The following is a 14,482-nucleotide window of genomic DNA, read 5'->3' as shown; positions in this document are numbered from 1 at the left end:
GGTCCTCCAGTTCCCAGAGTCTGTGTGTTTTTGGAAGACATGAACTTGAATCACAACTACTCCAAGGGTCCCCCAGGAATACACCTCCAAAAGAGTAGTGTTCCCTTAAAAGCCAGGGCCCATAGTCAGTGAGTAAGAGACTTACTCCTAGTCCTCTCCAAAAGCCTCTGTCCTGGTTTAGTCTGTCACACTATCTGTGTCACATTAGCAGATTTACCTTTACTTCCTGGTTCACAGAGACAACAGGAAGGGAAAGAGAAAATCTCTCCAAAGTAAGTGGCAGTTGTCACTGCAATAAGTGTATCTACTGGAAAACTTCTTAATTTCTGTGGTAGTGACAAGTCAACGTTTTAGATTTTCCTCCCCTTTACTGCAAGTGTCAGTGGTTCCTAGAAAAAGTAGAGAGAGTAAATCTTCCCTGTGGGGACACGATACCATAATATAAACCTGACATTGTAAAATACGTTTTTGGCTTTAGATGCACTTAAAAGAGTTAGTTCACCTTTACTGACTTTTGCCAAAAACATCACCATTTATTACAGGGGTTGATATACTAAAACTGGAGCATGAAAAATTTGGTACAGCTGTACATGGTAGAAAATCAACTTCTAGCTTCAGCTTGTTCAAATAAGATTTGACAAAAAAAAGCTAACTGATCTCTATGCACAGCTGCATTAGATTTTTCACTCTCCAGTTTTAGTAAATCAACCCCACAGTGTCCTGTGTATACTGTATTACTATGCAGTGCCTGATTTTTTTTTAAAGCAATCCTACTCTTGCAGCAGCTCATTTTATTGACCTATAGATGGCAAAAAGTATTCGCTACCCACAATGCGCAGGCCACTCATTCTCGCAGGATCACATGCCTGTGCATGGATAAGGAAGAAAGCCAGCTACTCTTCTGTGAGTTTTTAGGACCATGCATCCAATGCTGGCTACTGCCATTTGCAGGAAGGAGAGGGAAGGGCAATGAAATGAGCAACCTAAAAAACAGAGCACCACAGACTAATGTACTGAGGTCATTGTAATGTTTGGGGATGTTTTTGGAAAAAGTTAGTAAAGGCGAAAGCCACTCAGCTTTGTAAAGTAAGTGAAATATATAAAGATCTAGTTCATCCTCCACAATGGATCCCCTAGACATTGCCTGCTATGCTGGCCATGTAATTTATGGTGTCAGCAGTGCCAGGACAAGGTCATCCAGCGCCCAGGACAAGGATGCCATACTGCAGTCCCCTCCCTTCCCTTAGGTTAGCAGTGATGTCGCTGTCACTACTCCTGTCAGCCTTGTAATAGAAGCAACTGGCACAGGGTGCTCCCATCCCTGCAATAAACCATTGTGCCCAGGGAACCCATCCCTCCTGCCTTGTCCCAGCCCTGGGTGTCAGACATCTCCTTCCACCCCAGCCCCAGCAGATACACATATCTTTGGCTTGTACCAAGGCAGTGAGCACAACATAAAATTATTATTTTTTCCAGGTTCTCAGTGATTGCAGGGTCCACTTATGACCTGATAAAGTCTTTTAAAAAGTAAATATTTTGTTAAATTGTTTTTGTTGATTAATTTCCTTGTAGTCTATTCTAATTTGTCTGTGTCAAAACATAATTTTTTAAGACAGATGCAGTATTTCTCCTAATTGTGTTTAGGACTCCATCGACAGCAGGAGGTGTTAATTGGTGTCCTTTAGTCATTCAAGCTAATTAATTAAATGTTATCATACTACTTGTCAAGAGTAATGATGATGAATATGTGTCTCATGACATGGCACCTTGAGAAATGTGTGAAAACACTCTTACCTACAGCTCCTTTTATGTCCATATTATACACTTTGTAAAGGTATGCACTGAACGTTATGAACTATGAGAAAAATGCTTTGCTTCTGAACTCTGAATTACTATAAATTAAGCATTGGCAGATGCTCAAATCAATTTATAACCAGTAAAGGAAAGAACACATAGGTGGAAAAATTCACTACTCGGAATTACTTTTAAACTTCTCTACAATGTTTTTTTCTGAAAAGAAAAACTGTGATGCATCTTCAGTCTTACATTGTCCAGATTCTTGCAAATGGTTACCTAAAGAACTACTGTACTCAAACTATTTAGGTTGATTGCCAGTGTGTTGAATCAACCAATGTTTTTATGTACTTCTCCAAGGGCATTTAAAGATGAGATTTCCTTGTGCTAATTTATTATCCCATGACACAAGGCCACGATGAAGGTATCTCTTTCTTTAACTGGATTCCTTAGCAAGGTAATTATTATAAAAAAAAAATATCAAGCTAACTTTAAATTGTCTTGTAATGGTTTCAGCAGTTGGGAATGCTTGAAGGAACACCGTTTAGATCCCCAACTTGCCAGCAGCCATGCAAAAATAAAACAATAAATGTGTGGAGTTCCCCTTTACTACATAGGAATTGTTTAACCAGTTAAGCCCCGGACCAATATGCAGCCTAAAGACCCAAGGTGTTTTTACAGTTCGGGACTGCGTCGCTTTAACAGACAATTGCGCGGTCGTGCGACGTGGCTCCCAAACAAAATTGGCGTCCTTTTTCCCCCCACAAATAGAGCTTTCTTTTGGTGGTATTTGATCACATCTGCGGTTTTTAGTTTTTGCGCTATAAACAAAAATAGAGTGACAATTTTGAAAAAAATGCAATATTTTTTACTTTTTGCTGTAATAAATATCCCCCAAAAACATATATAAAAACTTTTTTTTTCCTCAGTTTAGGCCGATACGTATTCTTCTACCTATTTTTAGTAAAAAAAATCGCAATAAGCGTTTATCGATTGGTTTGCGCAAAATTTATAGCGTTTACAAAATAGGGGATAGTTTTATTGCATTTTTATTAATTTTTTTTTTTTACTACTAATGGCGGCGATCAGCAATTTTTTTCGTGACTGCGACATTATGGCGGACACTTCGGACAATTTTGACACATTTTTGGGACCATTGTCATTTTCACAGCAAAAAATGCATTTAAATTGCATTCTTTATTGTGAAAATGACAGTTGCAGTTTGGGAGTTAACCACAGGTGGCGCTGTAGGAGTTAGGGTGCACCTAGTATGTGTTTACAACTGTAGGGGGGTGTGGCTGTAGGAATGACGTCATCAATCGTGTCTTCCCTATAAAGGTGAATGACTTGATCGATGCGCCGCCATAGTGAAGCACGGGGAAGCCGTGTTTACATACGGCTCTCCCCGTTCTTCAGCTCCGGGGAGCGATCGCGACGGAGCGGCTATAAACAAATAGCCGCGCCGTGGTCCCGGATCGCTCCCCGAGCGGACCCGACTTCCGCATGTACCGGGGGGGGTCCCGATCGGACCCCCCACCCACTAATAGGCAAGGACGTACATGTACGCCCATGTGCCTGTACGTGCCATATTGTGGACGTATATGTACATGCGGGGGTCGGGAACTGGTTAACTAAAATAACAGATATTGTTTTGCCAGTTGATGTACTTTGATACGAAACAATTTTGTTTTCCTAAGCTTTGCTAGTGTTCCACTCCAGTACTTTTTCCTGTATATTGCTATTTTTAGTTTCAAAATGATAGTATTGTAAGTAGGAGTAGGAGATAACTTGTGAACACTGCTGCAACCACCTTATAACCATTACAGCTCTGAGGTCGTAATAAGGATCAAGTTTTAAGACTGTTCTGAAAAAGAAATGTTAAGCCAGTCATACATGGATCGGTGGATTCAGCAGGGACCGGTAGAATTTCAAACCATGTATGGGATGGTTGATTTACTAATTGGCTTCTGTAAAACCAGCCTGTTAGAAAATGTTGGCATTATCAGTGCCACTGTCTATAGCTGGTAGCACTGATCAGTGCATTCTGGTGGCAGTGAAGGTTCCCTGCTTTCAGAATACAAAGGCACAGTAGGAGGATTCTCCCATCTACCTCAAATGGCCATTTGTTTAGTTTAAAAAAAAAAAAATAATGTATGGGCTGCCTTAAAAAGCATGCATAACCAAAACATTTAAAAAAAAAGTTTTGGATAGAGCAGGGAATGATTTAAACATGATTTTTCTTCTGCCTGTGTCCCTTTGGGGTTTCCCCCTCTTAAGCTGGCTATACACTGATTGAATAATGTTAAGTGTGTGGATGTCACTAATTGGCAGAAGTTGATTATTTGATCAGCTTCTGTTGAAAGGACAGGCTGGCATGTACTGGCATTGGGAGAATATATTTTTCCACCTTGTTTGTGTGGATGGAGGAATCTTTTATTTATTTTTATTTAGCCTGATGGCTGAACAAAGAAAAACTAACAGTGTATAGCCAGTTTTAATGTTCCCCAGAACAGGCGTTCCCTCTGCAAAATTTCCCCATACCTTTTTTGGGGGGAAAAACTAAAACATTTAAAATTTGCCCTCCCATTTATTTTTGGTAATAATAGTCTCCAGTACAAATATAGGGGTGAATGTCTTCACTGGGTACACAGAATGAAATAAAAACTTCACTGAATGACTAACCTTTTTACACTTTTCACATCTTTTAGCCAAAACTAAAAAAAGAAACAAATTTGTCTAGAGATATAGAGAAAAATATGTTGTGGGTGTATGGGACATTATTGACACCAGGAACCACATGAAACAAATGTTATGTAAAAACAATTCCTTTACATCTTTTTTGTTCCAACAGTTAAAACAACAATATAAAATATCTGTAGACTATACATAGAATCAGATTATACTAGCCTGAAAAAAAAATATACAGAATATTAATCATGCTACTGTATAAGTTGTATTGATTCTGCCCGACTCGTTTCAAATATCAATCTTTATCAGGGGAATACATTGAACCTAAAGACTCATTTAGAGATATGTTGCCTGGTGCCTATAGAAGACAAATTATAAACATCCCAGAGTGTGTCCCATGATGACAAGGTCCCAACAGGGAAAGGAACAGAGGTACATGCAAAGATACCTAGAGCAGCAAAAGAATCTTCAACCACCACTGAGGGATCCCTTCCAGCAGTGGCAGCCCATCCATAGAGGATGCCCGGGCGCCGCCCCCCCCCCCCCCCCCCCCCAACAGCTAGTCACAAAAAAAATGTCCCTTTAAAAAAAAAAATCCTTTAAAAGTCCTTTAAGTGAACTGTGTACTATGTTCGAGCGTTGGATACAGTGCACTGTGGAAGCGTTATGCCAATGCAATCCCATGATTGCAGGCAAGTCGCTTCATTTGCAGGGTTTTGTGAGGCTTTGAGGCGCACTGTACAGTGCCTCTACACACTCATTGGTCATTTTCTTTCATATCTTTCGGTGGATTGGCACCACCGTAGGATATGGGCAGTGCTTTCCCCAGGCAGTGACATCAATTCTGGTTTCTGTGCCAGCATGGAAATCGGTTCCCTGATCGTGAATGAATGAAGGAAGCATTGAGCAAGGTACTGTGATCTGAGCAGTGAGTGTGTTACCCTGTCAGTGCCTGTCCAGTGTCCACTATACAGCAGCACCGTGTACTGTGATCGGACTGCAGGTGGAGGTGTATACATCTATCTATCTGTATCTCTCTATCTGTCTGTATATATCTATCTGTCTGTATATATCTATCTGTGTCTGTCTGTCTGAGTGACGGGGGGGGGGGGAAGTTTGGTTGGGGCTTTGTTTGCCAAAAAAATGGAGCACCAGCAGCCACTGCTTTCCAGAGGCATGGCAACCATTCAGCAGGGCAAAAAGTACGAAGATCAATATAATAGTCAACACAGGTAGAGAGCTCAGGAATTTCTCATCTGTCACAATTCCTGGCAAAATCAACAGTTTTTTTTTCACTATTTGAACAGATATAATAACTGTTATCATGTATTACAGGCCAAACCAAGCCAAATAACAGAAGTACGTTGTTAGGATAAACTTGGCTCTTTATCAAGGAGGGATGGTTACATGGTACAATGTTACCAAATAACTGGAATAACATGTCAGTGACACTGGGGTTTATTTACTAAAACTGGAGACTGCAAAATTTAGTACAGCTGTGAATGGTAGCCAATCAGCTTCTAACTTTGCCTTGTTCAATTAAGCTTTGACAAAAAAACTGGAAGCTGATTGGTTTCTTTGCAGACCTGCACCAGATTTTGCACTCTCCAGTTTTAGAAAATCAGCAATATTGTCATGTTAGACACATTTGGGTTGATAAAGGAAAATAGGATATTAACTTTGCAAGGGAAGTTCCCTTAGCTCAGGGAATGTGGTGAAAGAAAAAAATAATCACATACAAGGAAAAACAGCATTTTTGATTGAAATCAACAGAGCTTTACCGCATTCACCGAGCTAAGAGAAAATTCTCAGCCTATTTGCCTTTAGTAAATCAATCTCAGTAACATGTTAGATAGACTACTCTAATAGAATCATGGTGAAGACTGCTTCATGTGAGATACATTCATGTGAGAGACCTAAGAATTACCGTATTTATCGGCGTATAACCCGCACAGGCGTATAACACGCACCCTAACTTTAAGAGGGAAGTTTCAGGAAAAAAACTTTCCACAGCCCACTGCGTATAACACGCAGGGCACAGTCTACCCTCTATTTTCAGGGTAAAAAAGTGAGTGTTATACGCCAATAAATACAGTACATCATTGTCTTTGGGAGCTAAAACCACTATCATAATTTAGAGATGACAATAAGAAATTGGAGACAAAATTTACAAAAAAATAAAAAATATACTCTCTTGTCAACTCGTGCACTGACTTGTTTATATTTTACTATTTGATTTATAGCTTTAGAGGTCAATATTATACATTTTAAAAATCCATCACATTTAAAGGGGTTGTAAAGGTACAATTTTTTTTTCCTAAATAGCTTCCTTTACCTTAGTGCAGTCCTCCTTCACTTACCTCATCCTTCGATATTGCTTGTCCATATTTCTTCTGAGAAATCCTCACTTCCTGTTCTTCTGTCTGTAACTCCACACAGTAATGCAAGGCTTTCTCCCTGGTGTGGAGTGTCAGGCCTCGTACACACGACTGAGAAACTCGACGGGCGAAACACATCGTTTTCCTCGTCGAGTTCCTTGTTAGGCTTGTCGAGGAACTCGACAAGCTTGCTTTGCGTACACACAGTCAAGCCAAAATCTCCTTGTTCTCAAACGCGGTGACATACAACACATACAACGGCAGGGGAAGTTCGATTCCACTGGTTAAAATCTTGGGGCTGCTTTTGCTAATTTCATGTGTTTGCGTGTTAAATAAAAGTTTGGTAAGAGACGATTTGCACTTTTCAGTCTGTTACAGCTTTAAAAATGTGTTATCTCCATTACAAATGCTACTTTTACTCCCGTCTCATACTTTAATCTGAGCAAGCGCGGGTTTCTTAGCATACAGACGTCCGAGTTTCTCGTTGAAAACCAGCACGAGAATCTCGACGAGCCAAATCAGACTCCCGTCGAAAAAATAGAAAACTTGCTCTCTTTTTGGCTCGTCGAGGTTCTCGACAGTTTCCTCGACGAAAATGTACACACAACCGGTTTCCTCTGCAAAAAAATATCTCCCAGCAAGTTTCTTGCTGGTTTTTGCCGAGAAACTCGGTCGTGTGTACGAGGCCTGATGCTGGCCCCCTCCCCTGGACAACAGGAGAGTAAGGATGCTCTCCAAGGGAGGGGGCGAGCATGACACTCCACACCACGAAGAAAGCCTTGCATTACTGTGTGGAGTTACAGACAGAAGAACAGGAAGTAAGGATTTCTCAGAAGAAATAAAGACATTTAAAAGCAAAATCGAAGGATGAGGTAAGTGAAGGAGGACTAAGGCCCCGTACACACGGCCGAGGAACTCGACGTGCCAAACACATCGAGTTCCTCGGCCAGTTCAGTCCTGGAGCCGCCGAGGACCTCGGCGGGCCGAGTTCTCCCATAGAACAACGAGGAAATAGAGAACATGTTCTCTATTTCCTCGCCGAGGTCCTCGTCGGCTTCCTCGGCCGAAAGTGTACACACGGCCGGGTTTCTCGGCAGAATTCAGCCAGAAACTCGGTCGGAAGCTGAATTCTGCCGAGGAAACTGGTCGTGTGTACAGGGCCTAAGGTAAAGGAAGCTATTTAGGGGAAAAAATTGTACCTTTACAACCCCTTTAATTCCAAGCAGCTATTGTATTATTCTGTTTTAATTTTGGAAGGTCGTTTTCTGCTCAGATCTGCAATGACCAGCATGCACTTGAATATGCACAGAAGTCCTTGTAACACAAGCAGGCATTTGATCTGCATTGAATTTAAAGCCCAAAAAGAAACCATTACATTTTCTACTAAACAATTCATTCATAAACAATATTCAAACATGCATGCAGCTATTTTTATAGTCTATGTTTTATCATGCAGTTGCAAAAAATAAAAATAAAAAAATTGCTGTACTCCACCTAAATATAGCCCATCAAACCATTTTTGTCATATTCAAAGAATTTACTTTCCGGTCTAGTACACATTTCTGTTAGTACTAACTTGACTATAGTTCCCCCTTAATATCACCAGATAATTATTAGTTTAAGCTACTGAACTACAAAGCAGCAAATATAATTGCTTGGAAATTTATTAAAAAGATAAGCCATAAAGAGGATCTACCAGGAGTTTAGTACACAAATAAAGTGTGGAAGGCATAAAAATCCTTTGCAGTTTTATGCAGGGCTGTAAAACCTTGTGAAATGAAAGATTTTTCTGGCTGTAAAAGAGAGACATTGAGAGATGGCCGTCTGTGTTTGTAGGTGATACACAGGGTACCTCCAAGCAGCTTTTACTGGCAAGGTCAACCTCCGCAGTCTAGTGGTGGGAGTGTTTAGAGATTGTCACATCTATCAGCTGTAAGGGTCCATCACTCACAGCCTTGCTTTTATCACCTGATGTAAATGGCATCCAGAGAGAACCTTTTCCGTACTTCAATTAATTCTAACTAAAGATTCCAACATGCCGCTAAACACATTGCTTTTTAAGCTTATTTCCAAATAAAAAGCAGACAGTGATATGATCCCTGTGTGGTGGGAAGTAAGCAATTCCCTTAACTTTCTAACCGCGCAGTAACTCTACAGCAGACTGCTGTGAGCTGCACAACGTTTACTGAACAACAACGGAATAATTGCAACACTATTAATAGATGTTAAGCTTAGCCGTATTAATTAAGTCGATATAAATAGGAACATTAATCCAATTTAGGAAGGCATTAAATCCCCACACTAGTCATGGAATCTAAATTGAAAACTGCTCTGTTTGAAGCGGCTAATGTTATATTCAGATGCTTTGTGGCATTTTTTTAATTTTAATTTAAAATAATGCATTTAGATTAGTAGAATGAATATGAGAGAAATGGAGAGACGAAATATAGTTAATTTAATTGATATTCTTTTTTTCTTTGCTTTATAGTGTTTTTACCAAAAGTTATTTTCTGATAATTAAAATGAAGGATTGACTATTTTCATTGTTCTTTGAGTAATTTTTTTTGCAAATCTTAGCGTTGCTTCATGCTGTCTATTTAGATTTAACCACTTGCTGACCAGCCGCCACAGTTTTACTGTGGCAGAATCGCACGGCTGGGCGAAACGACGTTACCATATGTCGCTTTGCCTTTTGGCCACTAGGGGCATGCATGTGCCCGCAGCGTGTACACTGAGCCGATGCGAGTGCCCGGCGGGCGCGATGACCGCCGGTCACGCGTGATCGCTCGTGAGTCGTGACAGAGCGATGTTGCCATATGTTTTTTTGGTAATCTAAATTAAATAGAGATGTGTATATATAGTTATGCATATATATATATATATATATATATATATATATATATATATATATATATATATATATATATGGCTGTGTCTATATATGAATAAATATATATATTGTAATTATGAATATATTTCTCTTAGTAGTGGCTGAACACATTTCACTCAGCGTACAGAGTATATTGTTCATTTAGAATGCTAATTAATGGCATTTAGCATATAGCAAAGCCTTTGTTAAGTTACTAGACAATACAGAGTCAGTGAGATAAAACCCCTTTCTGTGACTGACCCCATGCTGGGATGTTCAATCAAGATAGCCCCACCCTTTTTAAGCCTGGGAAAGTTCACTTTAATCTGCTGCCGCATATAGTCACCAGGATTTGCATGAAAGGGGGCTGACTTATGTAGTCAGGCCTCCAATCGTGATCCTAGCTAGGCCAACCAATGGGACGTCAGCATAGAGAGATATACTCGACTGCAGAGGGAAAGGGAATTGACTTTATGGAAGCATCACTTGATGGAAGGATGACTTTTATGGACACCTGACCTTAAGGATGGGTCTAAAAGGGTAACTATGGTATAGGCATGTTATAATTACATGTAGCAACTGCACACGCTTGTAATCTAATGTTTTAGAGGAATATACTCTAGATTCCTTCATGTAAATGTATGTATTTTAACCTACGGTCTTGTTTGAGACTATAGATAGGTTCTGTGTGTTAGATTAGACTTTGTAAAAGGTCTAATAAATGTGTGTTATGTTAAAGCTTTCACTCTGGACAATAGAACTCTCTTATTTTAACCATATATCATATATGTGAGATATTAAATCTTAAATATACAAGATCCCGGTTCTCTCAGGGGAGAGGAGACTGATCATGTGTTCATACAATGTATGAAAACCGATCTCTCTCTTCCCCTAGTCATTCCCATCCCCCTACAGTTAGAACACACCTAGGGAACACAGTTAACCCCTTGATCACCCTCTAGTGTTAACCCCTTCACTGCCATTGACATTTATACAGTACAGGCATACCCCACTTTTAAGTACACAATGAGGTTTATTTATTAAAGCTAGAAAGCGCAAAATCAGGCTCACTTCTGCATTGAAACCAATGAGCTTGATCAATAAAGCTTTGGTAATAAAACCTGGAAGATTATTGTTTTTTTATGCAGCGGTGAGCCTGATTTTGTGCTTTTCAGCTTTAGTAGATAAACCCCATTATGTACTTAAAAGTGGGGTATGCCTGTAATCAGAGCATTTTTATAGCAATAATCGTTGTATCATTGTCACTGGTCCCAAAAATGTGTCAAAAGTGTCCGATCTGTCCGTCGCAATACCGCAGGCCCGATAAAAAATTGCAGAACATTACTAGTAAAAAAAAAAAAAGTATAATAAAAATGCCATAAATCTATCCCCTATTTTGTAGACGCTATAACTTTTGCACAAACCAATCAATATACGCTTATTGCGTTTTTTTTACCAAAAATATGAAGAAGAATACAGATCGGCCTAAACTGAGGAAAAAATGTGTTTTTGGAAAAAAAATTGGGATATTTATTATAGCAAAAAGTAAAAGATATTGGGGGCTAGTATTTACTAAAGGCCAATCCACTTTGCACTACAAGTGCAAGCTACAAGTACAAAGTGCACTTGAAATTGCACTGATCTGAGGGGGACATGCAAGGAAAATAATGAACAGCATTTTAGCTTACACATGATTGGATAATAAAATCAGCAGAGCTTCCCCTCATTTCAGATCTACCCCCTCAGATTTACAGCGACTGCATTTTCAAGTGCACTTTCAGTGTAATTTCAAGTGCACTTTGCACTTGTAGTTTGCACTTGTAGTTTGCACTTGTAGTGCAAAATGGATTTGCCTTTTGTAAATAACCCCCATTGTGTTTTTTTTTTTAAATTGTCGCTATTCTTTTGTTTATAGCGCAAAAATTTAAAACCGCAGATGTGATAAAATACCACCAAAAGAAAGCTCTATTTGTGGGGAAAAAAAGAACGTCAATTTTGTTTGGGTACAACATCGTACGACCGCGCAATTACCAGTTAAAGCGATGAAGTGCCAAATTGTAAAAAGTGCTCTGGTCAGGAAGCTCTGGTCAGGAAGGGGGTAAAACCTTCCAGGACTGAAGTGGTTAAAGTGCATACATTTTTAAAAGTCACTGACAGACAGGATTTTTATGGCACCATGTTTATGGCACCGACTGTGTGCCATGGTGATACGACCCCTGCGCGTATGCATGGGAGTAACATCATCACAGCCCCACCATTTAAACAGACATAACCTTGAAAGATAACTGGGTGAAGATGGAAGATCTGTGACCAGTGCATTCTAGTACATTATGACTTAAACCTGTAGGGGGCATTTTTATTTTTTGTACTAACTTTATTACTGCTTTAAAGGGAAAGAAATGTACAGCAATAGTTTCTGGTGCATTTCAGATGTTTTATGGCTGGACACTGGCAAAAGATCATGGTCAGCATTTGGGAACAAATGTGTCTGTGTTTTAAATGTAGTCTTCACTAAAATGAAGAGGACAGTTATACACCAAAGACAGTACCCCAAATAAATTCTTACAACAGGTAAACAAATAATGGTGCTATGGAGCCAAATACAATGTACATAGTAGATTCTACCTTTTGCACTTTATTGCCGCGTGCATTGTTAACTCACATAATTAAATTAAAATAGCAGAATCATAGTGAATACCTTTCCCCAAAAAAGCAAAAAGCTGGATGCCTTTTCTGGTGAAAGTTCATGGACATTATATGTGACATTGATTGATTTAGCAATATATTTATTCCGAAATTCATTTTACACACCCCAGTGACTGCATTTGTACCATTTACAACTAAAGCCCTGTACACACAATCGGTTTGTCCAATGAAAACAGACCGATGGACTGTTTTCATCGGACAAACCAATCGTGTGTGGGCCCCATCAGTTTGTTTTCCATCGGTGAAAAAAAATAGTTTTAAAATTTGCCTATGGATAACGAACCGATAGAAAAAAACGATTGTCTGTGTGGAACTCCATCGGTCAAAAATCCATGCATGCTCAGAATCAAGTCGACGCATGTTCGGAAGCATTGAGCTTCATTTTTCATCAGATATCCGATCGTGTGTACGAGGCATAATTGTATTATCTTAGAATTCTGATTTTGGCTTAAGTACAAACATTTAATACACATGCCTATTTTTAAAACAATTCTGTAAATAGGCTACTGTTGAATTCTGTTTCTAACCTTTTCCTTAAGCTGCGCATCTGGTTATGCTGAGATCTCTGATTTCATCCTATTAAGACTCACTGATGCTTAGAACTCGGAGCCGTTGTTTAATGGAACTGAACTCCTGAAGCACAGCCTATACTTTTCACTTTCATTACAGCCTATGTGACTTGACAGAACCATTACTTTCTCCAGTAGTACATTTTGCTTTTGCGTAAAAAACAAAAACAAAAAAAAAAACCTTTTTTGCCAAAAATCCATCAAGGAGTGCAATCATTTTTCATCTATCCCAATTTACTCTTGTCCCAATTTTTCTGTGTATTTTTATTGACAAAATAAAAAAACAAGGCTTAGTCTCTGAGCATTATAAAATTCCAGAAAAAAAGTTTTATAATCGAAAGAAAGGGAAGTGTGTATTTAATTTTTTTATGTGCAAGGCTGGTAAAGCAAATGCAAACAAATAAAATGTTTTGTATCACTGACATAATAAAGTTGCATTTTTGCTATAGAGATTTAGACAAAAGCATGAAAAGAAACATTTGGCTCGTTTTGTCTATAAGATTGTGTAAATTGGTGTCAGACAAACAGATGACTTATAGCTGAACTCTGTACAAAACTGTGGTAACAAATATGAATATGAAGTGTGACTGTGGAAAACCTTGAAAATCCATGCCTTTCTATTGTTTCCAGAGCACTAAAGCTAATCTGAAGGACAATTTCTTGAGTTGTCCACTGCCAGGCAGATATTAGGTCCTTCAAAAGTTTTAAAAAATTGTTCAATAAAATATTTCAATACCGACTGGTAAAGTGTGTTTTCAATGAGAGGATTTTCAAAAAAACAATGTATTAAACATGTTAACAAGGCATGTGATATATGTTATGTACATCCCCTGACAAAGGTCATATTTTAAACTTATGCTAATACATGAAAATCAAATGCCTGATATTATTATATTTAAAGCAGAGTTCCGCCACCCCAGCAAAAAATGTTTTAATCAGCATACTGTATATTAGGACACTTACCTGTCCTGGAATGTTGGCACCCCAGCCAATGTTTCCATCAGCACTTGGTGCTGCCGCTGCCATTGTCTGTAAAGAAAACCTCCCAGAAGTACACCTTACATGCACTGCTTGGAAGGCACAGTGGATCACTAATCATTGTACTGGATCACTGTGAGTGGCCCTGGTACCATGTGATTGCTGTGACCAATCACAGCAATCACAATTACAGTAGTAAACAAAGCTTTTATGATGCCTTCCTTATTACTGTGTGATCTCTGTTATTGGTTACATTAAGCACATGGTACCAGGGACAATCACAGTGGCCATGTCTATGTGATAACTGTGGCCAATCATAGCATTTTTTCCCTGATCACTGCCACACCAGTAATATTGTCCCTAATCTCTGCCACACAGTTACAGTGTACTTGATCACTGCCACATCAGTCCCAGTGCCCATGATCATTTCCACACCAGTTATTCTGTCCCTAATCACTGCCACACCAGTCATATTGTCCCTGATCACCACTAACAGTTAG

The sequence above is a fragment of the Rana temporaria genome, chromosome 4 (assembly GCF_905171775.1).
Source record: "Rana temporaria chromosome 4, aRanTem1.1, whole genome shotgun sequence".
NCBI lineage: Eukaryota > Metazoa > Chordata > Amphibia > Anura > Ranidae > Rana > Rana temporaria.
This window is presented reverse-complemented; position numbering follows the sequence as displayed.